The sequence below is a fragment of the Mauremys reevesii genome, linkage group 1 (assembly GCF_016161935.1).
Source record: "Mauremys reevesii isolate NIE-2019 linkage group 1, ASM1616193v1, whole genome shotgun sequence".
Classification (NCBI taxonomy): domain Eukaryota; kingdom Metazoa; phylum Chordata; order Testudines; family Geoemydidae; genus Mauremys; species Mauremys reevesii.
Window position 1 is genome coordinate 257,319,645 of NC_052623.1, and position 14,562 is coordinate 257,334,206.

At 44.2% G+C, this 14,562-nt stretch overlaps 1 protein-coding gene across 4 annotated transcripts in view; it reads right to left on the reverse strand.

Moving 5' to 3' along the window:
• The window catches only part of TMEM178B (transmembrane protein 178B), a 364,196-nt gene that overhangs the window by 13,143 nt on the left and 336,491 nt on the right, over positions 1–14,562 (reverse strand). The window lies entirely within an intron of this gene.

Below are 14,562 nucleotides of genomic sequence, written 5' to 3' on the forward strand. Positions count from 1 at the left end.
CAAAATCAAATCACTTTGTGAAATCAGGGCAATTTCACTGGTATTTTGTTTTGAAAAAAGAAAGGGGGGAGAGGAAGTTCTGACCATGTTAAAACATCCCATTTTGACATTTTCTGACTAAAATGTTTCAGGTTTTCATTTTACATGACTTTTCTTTTCATTTTTTTAAAATTTTGCAGTATATTACATAGTATAAGACATCATTTGAAAGTTGAAAATGTTCTCAAAACAAAACATTCTGAACCACCTGAAATGACACGTTTGGGGAATTTTTCTTCACAGAGAATTTTAAATGTTTGGTTTTCACTCCAATTCTGAACATTTTGAAATCTCCAAATCCTTCGCAAAATAGAAAATCTGTCCTCCTTGCCATTCTAGCCTCCCTCTGGAATACTGGGGAAGTCACTGAGGCCTGGTTTACACTAAAATGTTAGGTCAACCTCGCTACATTACTCAGGGGTGTGAAAAATCCACACCCCTGAGTGACATAGTTAAGCCAACCTAACCCCCAGTGTAGACAGCACTAAGTCGATGGAAGAATTCTTCTATTGACCTAGTTACCACCTCTATGGGAGTTCTCATCGGCATAGGTAATTTAGATAATGCTTTCCCAGCCAGAAGGCCGAGAAGCAGTGGTGCAGCTGCAATGCTTCATATATGCTGCTGTAACACTTCAAGTGTAGACAAATCCTGAAACTTGCTGCCTCAGTTTTCCATCTGCAAAAGAGGATGAGAGTACTTACCTGCTTCATGAGAAGCTTGTGTGTGTAATTCTTGCAGATAGGAAGTGTTATGGAAAGACATGAGTCTCATTTGAGTTGAGGTTTTGTTGAGCTACTCTCCCTTTATGAGCTTGATTTTCCAATTTAATCCCACCCCCCAACTTCACCAAATTAAATCCAGACCTCTTCACATTTCACAGGAGTGAACGATCTCATAGACCTTAAGGTCAGAAGGGACCATTATGATCATCTAGTCTGACCTCCTGCATAACGCAGGCCACAGAATCTCACCCACCCACTCCTGTATCAAACCCCTAACCTATGTCTGAGTTATTTAAGTCCTCAAATCGTGGTTTAAAGACCTCAAGGTGCAGAGAATCCTCCAGCAAGTGACCCGTGCCCCATGCTGCAGAGGAAGGTGAAAAACCTCCAGGGCCTCTGCCAATCTGCCCTGGAGGAAAATTCCTTCCCAACCCCAAATATGGCGATCAGTTAAACCCTGAGCATGCGGGCAAGACTCACCAGCCAGCACCCAGGAAAGAATTCTCTGTAGTAACTCAGATTTCCCTCCCCCCCCATCTAACATCCCATCACAGACCATTGGGCATATTTACCTGCTAATAATCAAAGATCAATTAATTGCCAAAATTAGGCTATCCCATCATACCATCCCCTCTATAAACTTATCAAGCTTAGTCTTGAAGCCAGATATGTCTGTCTATAGTATGTTCTTATAATGTGTCACCAAGGCACAAAACAAGATCAAACTAGCTAGAGACATAAAGGGTAACAAAAAAACATTCTATAAATACATTAGAAGCAAGAGGAAGACCAAGGACAAGGTAGGCCCATTGCTCAATGGGTGGCGGGGGGAGAAACAACAACAGAAAATGTGGAAATGGCAGAGATGCTTAATGACTTCTTTGTTTCAGTTTTCAGCAAGAAGGTTGGTAGTGATTGAACATCTAACACAGTGAATGCCAGTGAAAATGAGGTAGGATCAGAGGCTGAAATAGGGAAAGAACAAGTTAAAAATTACTTAGAGAAGTTAGGTGTCTTCAAGTCACCAGGGCCTGATGAAATGCATCCTAGAATACTCAAGGAGTTGACTGAGGAGATATCGGAGACATTAGCAATCATCTTTGAAAAGTCATGGAAGATCGGAGAGATTCCAGAAGACTGGAAAAGCAAATATAGTGCCTATCTATAAAAAGGGAAATAAGGACAACACAGGGAATTGCAGACCAGTCAGTTTAACTTCTGTACCCGGAAAGATAATGGAGCAAATAATTAAGGAATCAATTTGCAAACATCTAGAAGATAATAATGTGACAAGTAACAGTCAGCATGGATTTGTCAAGAACAAATCTTGTCAAACCAACCCTATAGCTTTCTTTGACAGGGTAACAAGCCTTGTGGATAAGGGGGAAGCGGCAGATGTGGTATATCTTGACTTTAGTGAGGCTTTTGATACTGTCTTGCATGACCTTCTCATAAACAAACGACTGAAATGCAACCTAGATGGAGTTACTATAAGGTGGGTGCAAAACTGGTTTGAAAACCATTCCCAGAGATTAGTTATCAGTGGTTCACAGTCATGCTGGGAGGGCATATTAAGTGGGGTCCTGCAGGGATCAGTTCTGGGGCCAATTCTGTTCAATATCTTCATCAATGATTTAGATAATGGCACAGAGAGGACACATAAAGTTTGCAGACAATACCAAGCTAGGAGGGGTTGCAAGTGCTTTGGAGGATAGGATTATAATTCAAAATGATCTGGACAAACTGGAGAAATGGTCTGAAGTAAATAGGATTAAATTAAATAAGGATAAATGCAAAGTACTTCACTTAGGAAGGAAAAATCAGGGAAATGACTGCCTCAGAAGGAGTATTGAGGAAAGGGATCTGAAAGTCATAGTGCACCACAAGCTAAATATGAGTCAACAGTGTAACACTGTTGCAAAAAATGAGAACATCATTCTGGGATGTATTAGCAGGAGTGTAGTAAGCAAGACACGAGTAGTAATTCTTCTGCTCTACTCCACACTGATTAGGCCTCAACTGGAGTATTGCGTCCAGTTCTGGGCACCACATTTCAGGAAAGATATGGATAAATTGGAGAAAGTTCAGAGAACAACAACAAAATGATTAAAGGTCTAGAAAACATGACCCGTGAGGGAAGATTGACAAAATTGGGTTTGTTTAGTTTGGAAAAGAGAAGACCGAGGAGGGACATGATAACAGTTTTCAAGTACATAAAAGGTTGTTACAGGGAGGAGGGAGAAAAATTGTTCTCCATAACCTCTGAGGATATGACAAGAAGCAATGAGCTTACATTACAGCAAGGGAGGTTTAAGTTGGACATTAGGAAAAAATTCCTAACTGTCAGGGTAGTTAAGCGCTAGAATAAATTGCCTAGGGAGGTTGTGGAATCTCCACCATTGCAGATTTTTAAAAGCAGGTTAGACAAACACCTGTCAGAGATGGTCTGGACAATACTTAGTCCTGCCATGAGTGCAGGGGACTGGACTAGATGACCTCTCGAGGTCCTTTCCATCCTACGATTCTACCATAGAATCTGAGCACCTCTTCCTAGAGATGATAGCCAAAATCACAGTAGAGCCAGTGGTCTAATTTTCCTCCTTACTTCCCCCCCCAACACACTCAGGGCCATGTTATTTTTCTAATATTTCCTTCTCTCGCTCTTCTTCCACATTCTTCTCTTACTACTCCTCTTCTCTCTCCTTCTTGCTTTTGCCTCTTTTTCTTCCTCTTCTTCACCATTGCTAGTTGCAGCTAAGCAGTGAATTGTACACACTCCAGTCTGCAGGCATGAGTGTAATTATGCTAGAGTGGAATATTTCCGGAATGTCTGAAGCCAATCAGACAAGGTGTTGGGGAGAACACATACCAAAAGACATCCTTGGCACACAGGGACATGCCAGTATGGCAAAATCCTTTTTAGAGGCTGCAGCAAAACAAACCTAGGATTTCCATGTGAATCCCATCTCCACCATTGACCTCCTGTGTGACCTTAGGCAAGTCACTTCCTCTCTCTCTACCTGTTTCCTCCTTCCCCCTCTTTGGGTATGTCTACATGGCACTCAGAGTTGATTGCAGCACAGGATGGAATACCCACGTGAGCTTTAATTTAGCTAGCATGGCTAAAAATAGCCGTGTCACGGGCTTCAGCCCAGGCTGTACAAGCATGCTGGGGAGCCTGGGACTGTACCCATGTTGCTAGCCTGTTCCCTGCATAGTCACTGCTATTTTTAGCCATGCTAGCTAGATTGAAGCTAATGCTGGTAAGCCTAACCAAGCTGCAATCACACCTCTGACTGCAGTGTATATATACCTTTTGACTGTCTTGTCTATTTAGATTGTAAATTCTTTGGGACAGGGACTGTCTCTTATTATGTGTTTGTACAGCACCTAGCACAGTGGCCCCCAAATTGTGGAGCATACCCCTTTAGAAGGCATGGAGGAACATACGAGATGCACAGCAGGGCCCAGGCCAGCCTCCACAGGGGATGGGGAGGGAGCGCCGCCCAGCCCCGCTCTGTCCCTAGCTCCACTCTGCTCCAGCCTCAGCCCCGCCCTACCCTCAGCCTACCTGTCGCAACTGTGACCCTGGCTCCATTCCTGGCCCCCGACTCCCGCTCACAGCCACGGTTCTGCCCCAGACCCCGGACCGTGGCTGCAGCTCCACTCCCAGCGGGGGCAGACACATTCCATTACAGGAAAGAGGGGTTGCAAGAGGAAAAGTTTGGGCACAACTGACCTAGCACAATGAGCCCACTCTCAGCTGCAGTCTCTAAATTATACTGTAAAAAAATTAATAAATAATAATAATAATTACCAATAATAATGAATAATAATCTGGTAGTGCCAAAATGCCAGAGAGCTCCCTCCATCTCTGAATTCACTAGAGACGCGTCCTTTGCTTGTGTAACAGCAGCAAGGAAATCCCACATTCACTAGAAGTTGGAGACACACCTTACATGGGGTGGGGTTATGGTAGGAGGGGATCCCTCTTGTAAGAAGCAAGCTCCTAGAAGAGTCACTCCCCTCTCCTTCGTGCTGCCCCCATATTAATACTTAGTTCTGGCTCACATTTTCTTCATGCGAATGCCTGGGCATGCTAGCCATTAACCCGTCCCGTGCTGCACAGCACAGTATGCTCTGGACAGCGTCGTACAGAGTGGAATGCTGTAACCACAACTCTGAATATTTTCCTTTGGCATGAAGGTACACACAAAGAGTGATCAAAGCTGGCCCCCTGGCACTTTTTTGGGCCTGATTCTCACTTGCACTGTACCTGCTGCCAGAACCTTACTGTAAGTGGGCATCAGGCTCTTTTGAGCTAAAGGTTGCACAGCCCTCTTGAAAGGAAGAGATACTCTGAACCTGTCCCTGCTCTGAGGCTAAATGATGACCAACAAACAGCGACCAAGAGCCTCCATATATTTCTGCTGCAGATGGTTTTATCTCCCTGCCTCCCACATACATGACCCTGGCCTCATGCATTTCCTCTCCCTCCCACTGATGTATCTGAAACCATATATTGGCATGATACACACTGGCTTGGCTTCTCTCTAGACAAACTCACGAAGCCAGCTGCCAGCAAACACCTTCAGAACTCTGGCCGTTCAGTCTGCACTGCCGCCCATGACAGAAGGTCATTCAGCCTGCTCTGTGTCCCTTGTAAGCCAACCTTGCTGGCAGCTGGGCAGCCTGTCAGACTCGCTCCTCTAATGCACTGATGGTGTCCTTTGGCCCAGAAAGCTCCTGGCAGAGGCATGGGACGGAGACAAGGAGGTGTTTGATTTTTCACCTCAGTGTGAGGGGGAAAATACATTGATGTTAGCCCTCACTTTCCCCTCTAACGAAGGGGCGGATGAGGGGAACTTTGCCTCTCTGGCCAAATTCTATATTGATACTAACTGAATACTGGTGTGTTTTAGGGTTGTCTGGGGACCCGTGCAAAATGAGCTGGGGCCTGCAGTCCAATACCTAGTGAATAGATGCCCGTATGACATAAAACCACCCTCCTGATTGGCACCACTGTTGGACTGAATGGGTATGGAGACTGAACTACCCCAAGAAGTGGTCTCTCCAAGTCAAGGTTAGACATACTGGTGGGCCGGTGTGAGGGGAAAGTAGACTACTGTTGCCCATGATACTGTACCGACGCTAGACACGGGACTTCAGAGCCTCCAGGACTGCCAAATTTCATGAACATTTCATTGTAATGGTCTCTTGCCCGCAAAAAATTAAATCCTAAAGAATTTCCCTGATAGGTTCCTGCAATCAGTCATGTACTTCCCTTCCATGTTTACTAATGAGCCAGCATCCCAGGACAGCAGTGGCAATATAGAATTTTTATTTGTTTATCAAAAACACTTTCTGCAGCTTTGGGATAATCATCCAATCAGAACTGAATGCAGATGGGCTGAGGTTTAAATCTCCCCTCCATGGAATTGGAAGATAGAATATGAATGACAGGCAGTAATAACAGTCCGCCAGGGATGCGTTGGCATCCAAGCAGGACTGGGGGGAGAAAAACTGACTTCTCCAGCACAGCTGGCAGGAGTGTAATAAACTGAATTCTGTTGGATGGGGGCAGAGAAATCCAGGCTGAGATTTGTGAGGGGAGGTGGGAGTGTCCCACATGAAACACTAGTGAATGAGACAAAGCCACAGCAATATTTCTGATAAAGGAAAAATCACATTTCATTGGGAAATGCTTCTGTCAGGCAAGACAGCAAGTCTCATCTAAGGCTGTGTCTACACCACAGAAGTTGCTTTGTTTGACATCCAGTAGCTACTCCTAATCAGACAGCTGCCCTTCCTTTCAATCTGGTTTTGAAAATGGTTGCCCTGATAATGGGGAGAGGTTAAATGCCTTACTGCACATGAATTGTATTTGTCTAGCTATTAAATCAATAAAAGGTAATAACAGAAGCTCCATCTTGAAAAAAAGGAGTGTAAGAACTCAGCAGCACTACTTTAGAGGGGAGGGATAGCTCAGTGGTTTGAGCATTAGCCTACTAAACCCAGCATTGTGAGTTTAATCCTTGAGGGGGCCACTTAAGGATCTGGGGCAAAATTCAGTACTTGGTCCTGCTAGTGAAGGCAGGGGGCTGGACTCAATTAGGGTGACCAGATATCCCAATTTTATAGGGACAGTCCCAATTTTTGGGTCGTCTTCTTATATAGGCTCCTATTACCCCCCCACCCCCATCCCAATTTTTCACACTTGTTGTCTGGTCACCCTAGATTCAATGACCTTTCAAGGTCCCTTCCAGTTCTATGAGAGAGGTATATCTCCATATATTATTATTATTATTATTTGTGAGGTACCCCTGTTCTGTTAATCTTGACAAAGCCAATCTGGGGGATCTATATACAATTTATTAATTCTGTTTGATATTATGAACCCTCTGTACCTATCTATATCAAACTACAAACTGCATTATGACTGTGAGGCTGGTCTGTGCCTTCTCTGCTGTCTTTTTACCTCCATCTTGGTGTGAAATTCCAAAGGGTGGAGACACAGGGCTAACAATGGTGGGTTGTTAAACTTCCATGGTCTTCCATTCAAATGGAGATACCTTACCTCAGGGAGCTATCAGGCACTCATAAGACCCAGTCCACTCAGGTGGGCTGGCAACCAGGCAGTTGATCACCTGACGAGGAGGGGGTTGAGGCTGACCTAACAAAGGAGTCTGGAAGTCTATAAAAGGACGATTCTGCTCAGAGCAGCTGTCTCTCACCAACCAGAACAGTAAAAGAAACATGTGTTGAAGGAGAGAAGTCCCAGAATCCGGATCAAATCCCAGAGAACACATGAGTGGTGAGTAAACAGGCAGGGAATCACACATGGGTTTTTCTTATTTTGCATAGATCTGTATATCTCCTGTGCATCTAAAGTAAAGAGTGATTGCTTTTTAGAAACCCTTTGCAATGTCTGTGCCTATTTGCTTCAAGGATCACATGTCCCATAAGGGGTAAATTACAAACTAGAGAACCCACAAAGCTGGAGTTCTGGGAAAGGGTGTGCTTAAGCCACTGCAGTGTCTTCGGGATGGGAGTGGGGTTCAGTACTGGTTCTGGGGGCCTACAGCAGTGGGGCCATGAGGTTCAACTTCCAGGTACCCAACAGAGAATCTGCACCAAGGAAGTATGACAGAGAGGCCAGAGCCTCCCCAGATCAAAGGAAGCTTAAAAGCATGCAGGCCCAGGGTGTGGGTACAAACACAACAGCCAGCAAGGGCCAGTTGCTGGGCTATTACAGACATCATCTCATCAAATAAATCTGTTAGTCTGTAAGGTGCCACAAGGACTCCTCATTGTTTTATCTTATATGTAGACTCTAAGCTTTTTAGGGCAGGGAGCATCCTTTTGTTATACACAACGTGCAGCATAATGAGACCCTTCATCTCAGCTGGAGCCTCTAGGTGCTACTGCAATACAAATAATAAATAATAATCGCTATAGCACCTGGGGACCCTGCTTGGATAAGTTTCCATGGAGGCTATTCAGAGCTGCAGAGGAGGAAAACCATGCATGAGTTGTGACTGTGGTTTGAGAGTCCACTTTTGCCCCCTCCATATCGGAAGCAGTACTGTGTGGAGCTAGTTACAGCCATTTTTAAACATGATTGCATCAAGCAGGGCTGTGGGGATGTTCAGGTAGGGAGGTTTTGTTATCATCTGATTACCAGACTGGCCAAATTGTGCTTGAACTGGTTTAAACACAACCGGCTCAGTTTGCCAGCACTAGCCATGCTGAATCGGTTTAAGGTTTTGCCCCACACCTGTACTTCTGCTTTCTCACATATATTCCTCCGTTCTGATTACCAAGTAACTAGTTTTATAGAGTCCCTTGTATTTGCTCTGAGAGCTTGCTTGGGCTCTGTGTCCCAGCCATGCGTCAATTCCTTGCCCTCTACACCTTTGTGAGGCCTAAGCTGGAAAGCTAGAGGAACCTCTGTATGCTGCCAGAACCCTGCCAACAACAACTTTGTTTAAACATGCCTGTGGCTAGTATTTGTGACTGAGGCCTTAGATAAAGGATGAAAAGCCAACTATTAGTGGAATTCGTTCCTTCACCTTGAAGAGACACCATGGATTTGAAAGCTAGTCAGTTCCTAAAAATAGTTACAAGTAGTTTCTGGTACTATGCCTGCCCTTGAGACCCCCTCAAAATTCATGTGGCTCTACAATCACATTTTCCTCGTCTTTTTAAAAATATCTCTTCTGTGCCTGACTGAAAGACACACACCCCTTCCCTACTCCTCCCAAAAAAACAACAGCGGAAACTGACTCATGAACAGACTGTGCTTTCAAATGTGCAAGATAGATAAATTGGGAGAGTGGGGGGGGGGATAGAGATTTTTTTCCTCTCTGATCTCTTACAGTTATAAGAACCTCAGGTGTTACTTTGCAACTCTAGTAGGTAAGAACAGCCCCACAGAAGCCTGATTTAGAAGATGATATTCATTTAACTTTATTTAACCCAGGCAATTCTCACTGAAATGTGAATTTCGTTTTTTAAAGTGTTTCTGTAGATCTGTATCTGGATGTTGTTGCTATTGGTTGTTATTTGTGGTTATTAATTTCTTTGGAGGGTGTGCTCGTCTTGTGGCTGTCATCTGATCTTTTATTATAGAGCTGGACGAAAAAACCCACATCACAACAGAAGCTGCATCACTTTCAGCCTCTTTTTACCCTACAAGTATTTTTGTTTCAGGTACATGAAACAAATAAATAACATAATGCAGCCTGATCCTCAGGTAGATGTCCCATTAACTAGTTAAATTATATCACAATCCTGAAATTATTGAAGAATAAAACAACACTGCTCCTAGCTCCATGGTGACAAACTCCGTTGTGAGGGAGCAGCTTTGCAGTAAACTCCTTCTGTGCATGGACTGAATGCCTCAGCGGTACACGGCTCTTGAGAACACTTTATTGCTCTGTGCACACTTGCACAGAATATAAATTATTGTTTAATTATACACCATTGCATCATCATCAGCTAACAGACGGGTTGCAGAACGCATAGGATTTACTTTAAATTTGCCCTTATAAAAAGGCTTGGGTGGAAGGAGCTATCTGATTGGCTGACAGGGTTTCCATGCTGTGTCATTATGAGACTATAAACCCACACGGGTTGGAATTTAACACACTTTTTAAAAACTAAGAACCACAATAAACAGCGGGGTGTATAGTAATGCTGTTATCGTATCATATATCTGCTGGTTGGGTGCTTCTTGCATTTGGCCTTTGACCTCATGTCTCACAGCACTCTGGAGGCATGCATAGTAAACCATAGTAACCATGCATCCTGTTGTGTATTATTTTAGCAGCAGTGCATGTGTACTGAATTGTAACTACACAAGTTGTAGTGTATTATTACACCTGGAGAACATGTATCCTTCCTATACCATAACTGTACACCCTCTTGAGCCAGATCCTCAGCTTGTGCAAATCAATGCATTTCATTGAGCTACACCTAATTACACTAGGTAATAGGGTGACCATATGTCCCGATTTTATAGGGACAGTCCCGATTTTTGGGTCTTTTTCTATAATAGGCTCCAATTACTCCCCACCCCGTCCCGATTTTTCACATTTGCTGTCTGGTCACCCTACTAGGTAAGGAGCTGGCCCTTTGTGCATCACTCTCTTATGGCACATAGATATGATACAGTAACTCCAAATTGTTGTGTATTATGACACCCAAGATTTGAGCACAGGACTCTACAATCGCAGTGCACCCTGTTGTGTATGATTGCACCAATGGTGTGTATACAGTGCACCCTATCATGTATCTCTGCATCCAAGATATGCACAACACAGTAAGTGCACACCCTCCCACGTGTTCTGCACACAAGTCAGGAGTGACACTGTCTCTGCACATCCTGTCTTGCATTATTTCTTCAGAAGCTACAGTTGCACTACGTTTCGATGAGATGGACTCCAGAAAAGAATAGAACAGGGGATGCTCAAAGCATGGGAGTTACTCAGTGACTAACGTTGGACACTGTGGGCACAGTGATGACTAGGACCATCTCACCTCAAGATAGCCCAGCAGTAATAACATGACTGACTACACCCATGAGGCCAACACGATGCCTTCAGCCCTGCAAGCACGTAACCAGGGGCAGCAAAAAACTTAGCCAGTATTAGCATAGCTCTTTAGTGGTGTGGGGGTAATACAGGCAGTGGTAATTAATGTCATAATTAAGTAATTTGTGTGTGGAAATAACTCCTTCCATCACTGCATGTCTGATCTCCCAGACTGTTTATCCTGCTGCAAGTTTGTCCAGTATCTGATTCATATGCCTGCCATTCCATCACATCTCAGGTCTGCCATATAACTAGACTGCTAGATTGATGCCAAATTGCAGCACTGGCAGGAACCCCCGTTATGGGCTCTCAATTAATTTGAGCTGACCTTCATTATCACATAGAAGGACTTGACTTGTCACAGTGCTGCATTCACAGCAGTAAAGGTGTTGGACTGAGATTCACTTACTCAGCAGGTGGGCCTAACAAATCTTTAGGAAGGCAAAGCACTCAGTGAGTAGTGATCAATTAATCACAAATGGGAAGCTCATCAGGATGATCTCATCATGGTTACCTCCAGCACTGGACAATAAGATTTCAGCTTCCCGTTGTTACGCAGACTTATTTATAACTTTCTGTTATCTTCATGTTTCCATGTTAACTCTCCTCCCCTGCCAGTACAGGATTTGTGTTAGTTCAAACCAGTTTCTTCTAGCTTTGTGGCTACTTTATCTTTTATTTTCCTCACAAACATGATTACTCTGCAATTTCTTACACATGCGCAGTTATTTTTAAGCTGAAACAAACATAATCAGAACAGACTATTAAAGTCACAGCAGGCTTCTTATCCAGTTTAAACATGCCTTCATGCCCAACAGAAGAGACTTTCAGCACCCTTTTCATTTGATCTTTCAGCACCCTGGTTAATTTTTCCCCTTTCCAGGATGTGGGGGATAAATCTACTTCTGCTCTGAAAATCAGATCCCTATATGGAAGTCTGACTTTGGCTTTTAAAGTGAATTTAGAGCTGATGAGAATTGTCAGATTCATGGCGACTGAGGTCCTTTCTTTGTCTATAGAAGCACAGCATAAACAGAGGCAGTGCAAACTTCTCACACACTGCCCTTGCCAATGCCTCTAAAATACTCAGCAAGGAACAATTCAAGGGATGAGAGGGTAATGTTATCTCCATGTCCATTTAATTCTTATTCCTCTGCTGTGGATGCCATCAAAGATGCCATCTGGTGCCAGTTGTGGTGGTGTTTGTTGTATGATTTGGACATCTGTCCATTAGCAACTGTACTGAGACCACCACCTCACTTCACGCAGGCAACCACACACCTGTCAGGTTATAATGACTTTTTCTTGGTCACTGTCTGACTTGGACTGAATTTGAATGGGGATGGGGGGGAGGAGGGAACCTTGCTGTAGATGGCTTTGTATCCCACAACCAGTCTCTCGAGCCATTCAGTTAGAACTGGAACCATTTATATTTGTCCTGAGGGATACAATTATCCAGAAATCAAACTGAGATTTTCATTGTCCTGTAAATGAAGCCTGCAAGAGACAGGACAAATCCATGAAAATGGTGTCACATGAATTGCAGAGTGGGCAGCAGCACTCCTGATCCCTTATTTTCTGCCTTTTAAAGGATTACATGGCATTGAAAAGGGCTATGATGGATTCTTTCTTCATGTTGCAGGGAGCTAAAACTTTCATCTCCCACGAAGCTGTCCAACTCCACACAAGTACCATATGTATGACTAACTTCTCTATCACCCCCTAATAGGACCCTCAAGAATAGACAAGACAGGCCCACATTGCAAGGGTGCCTGGGAAGGTGGGTCTGAGTCTTGAGTGAATTTCTAAATTCCAAACTAGGCTCTGTTACACATACACAGGCAGTCCCCTTTCTCTCTCTACAGAGAGTATCAGAGGGGTAGCCGTGTTAGTCTGGATCTGTAAAAGCAGCAAAGAGTCCTGTGGCACCTTATAGACTAACAGATGTATTGGAGCATGAGCTTTCATGGGTGAATACTCACTTCTTCGGATGCATGTCTCTACAGAGAATTGTTTCTGCCTGTAAGGTATCGTGCCAGCCCTACCTCTCTTTCTATTACCCATGCACTGCCTTCCTCTCTGTTTGATACCAGTATGCTAAAGGCACTCAATAAGTAATTGTTAAAAAAACCCAGTAAACTCAAATTTTGTTTGACCGTTTTCCTCTGTCCTTGAAATGCAAATGACAGCAGCAGCTCAAAGCCAGGGTGACATTATCAAGGAGCAGAGAATTACAGAACTTTAAAAAAACGTGTAGCTTGTCTTCCCTGGCTGTTGCTGGGACAGTCCTTTGTGTTCCTATCAGAGCCTACTCCACACGTTTTGTCCAGCTTTAATTCACCTCTTCACAGCAGAGCTACTGTCCTCCCAAAAGAAAGGGGCTACACAGACTCTCCTCAGAGCCAACGGCCAGATTATTTGCTGGTGACCAGCACAAGGCATTACCTGCTTTCTCGTCTCCCGAGAGGGCCGAGTGTGCTGCCTCCACATCTCTCCCAGTGCACGCTGGCCTTGGGAGTGAGCAATTAGGGTTCTCTCTAGCTATCTGGCCTACTTTAAAAAGAAACAAACCAAGAGCTGTGAAAAAATGCCTGTGCTGCAAAACCAGGATGAACTGACTTAGCAATCTAACGTAGGCCACGTTGAGTAAAGCGGGCTGATCCCAATCAGAAGTAAAGGGCAATGGGTTGTTGTGATAGAAAGGGAATTTTCTGTAAATATTTTGTATGAACCCTGTGCCTCAGTTCCCCTCATATCCTGCATTGTCACCTAGGGGGTAGAAAAGGGCTATTTACTCTTGAGCAGGCGACCAGGCAGGTGTGACTGGCGCCTCGCTGTGTTGAGTTTGGGGCCCATGCCATTGGGGAGTCCAAACACTGGGACATTTGCTACCTAGCAGCTAACGACCAGGGATGGTCCACTCCTCCACAGGAAGCCAGCCGTGTTTGACCAGCTGGACAACAAAGGACTGAGGAAGGGCCAGGTGGGACTGGCCCAGGAACTTCAACAAAGAGGGGACAGAGCGGGAACCAATGGGACATCACTTGGCTGAGGCTCTGAGCTACAAAGAACGAACCATGCTGTAACTTTCTTTAATCTATGCTCACTAAGGACTTTCTATATTGTGGTCCAGCTGACTAATAAACCCGTTTGTTCAACACTGTGCGAATAACCCTGCAGATGCTGTTGGAGGTCAAATTTGGGGTCATAGCACTGATCCTGTGGATCCGTGACAGTTGTATACACTCTCTCTTTCTCTCTCTCACACACAGCTACTGTCAGATCTCTGCACCACAAAAAGCCAGAGTTCGTGTGTGATCTGATACAAAGGTGCCATAACTATTTGTGTTGGTCTTTTTTCTTCGGGGTGTGAGTGCATGTCTAGAAGCAGCAGAAATGAACCACACAAAGAAAGCATTTGAAGTTTGTCTTTGAGGTCAGCTAATGTTTCTATGGCAATCAAATGCTACAGAGTTGATACTAAATTCTCCAGCTGCAGTTACTGATCCATCCCTTCTGTTAAAAGCATTAAATGAATACCACCTGTGTTACACCTCTGGGATTGGACTGGAATCCACCACTGCTTCAACCCCTCACCCCCAATTTCTGCATGTAGACATAAACTCTTAGGTTTTCACCTTAAAGTGCTGTGCCTGTTGGTATCGGCATAAAGATTAGGCTCCATTTCTGATGTTCTGTGCAAA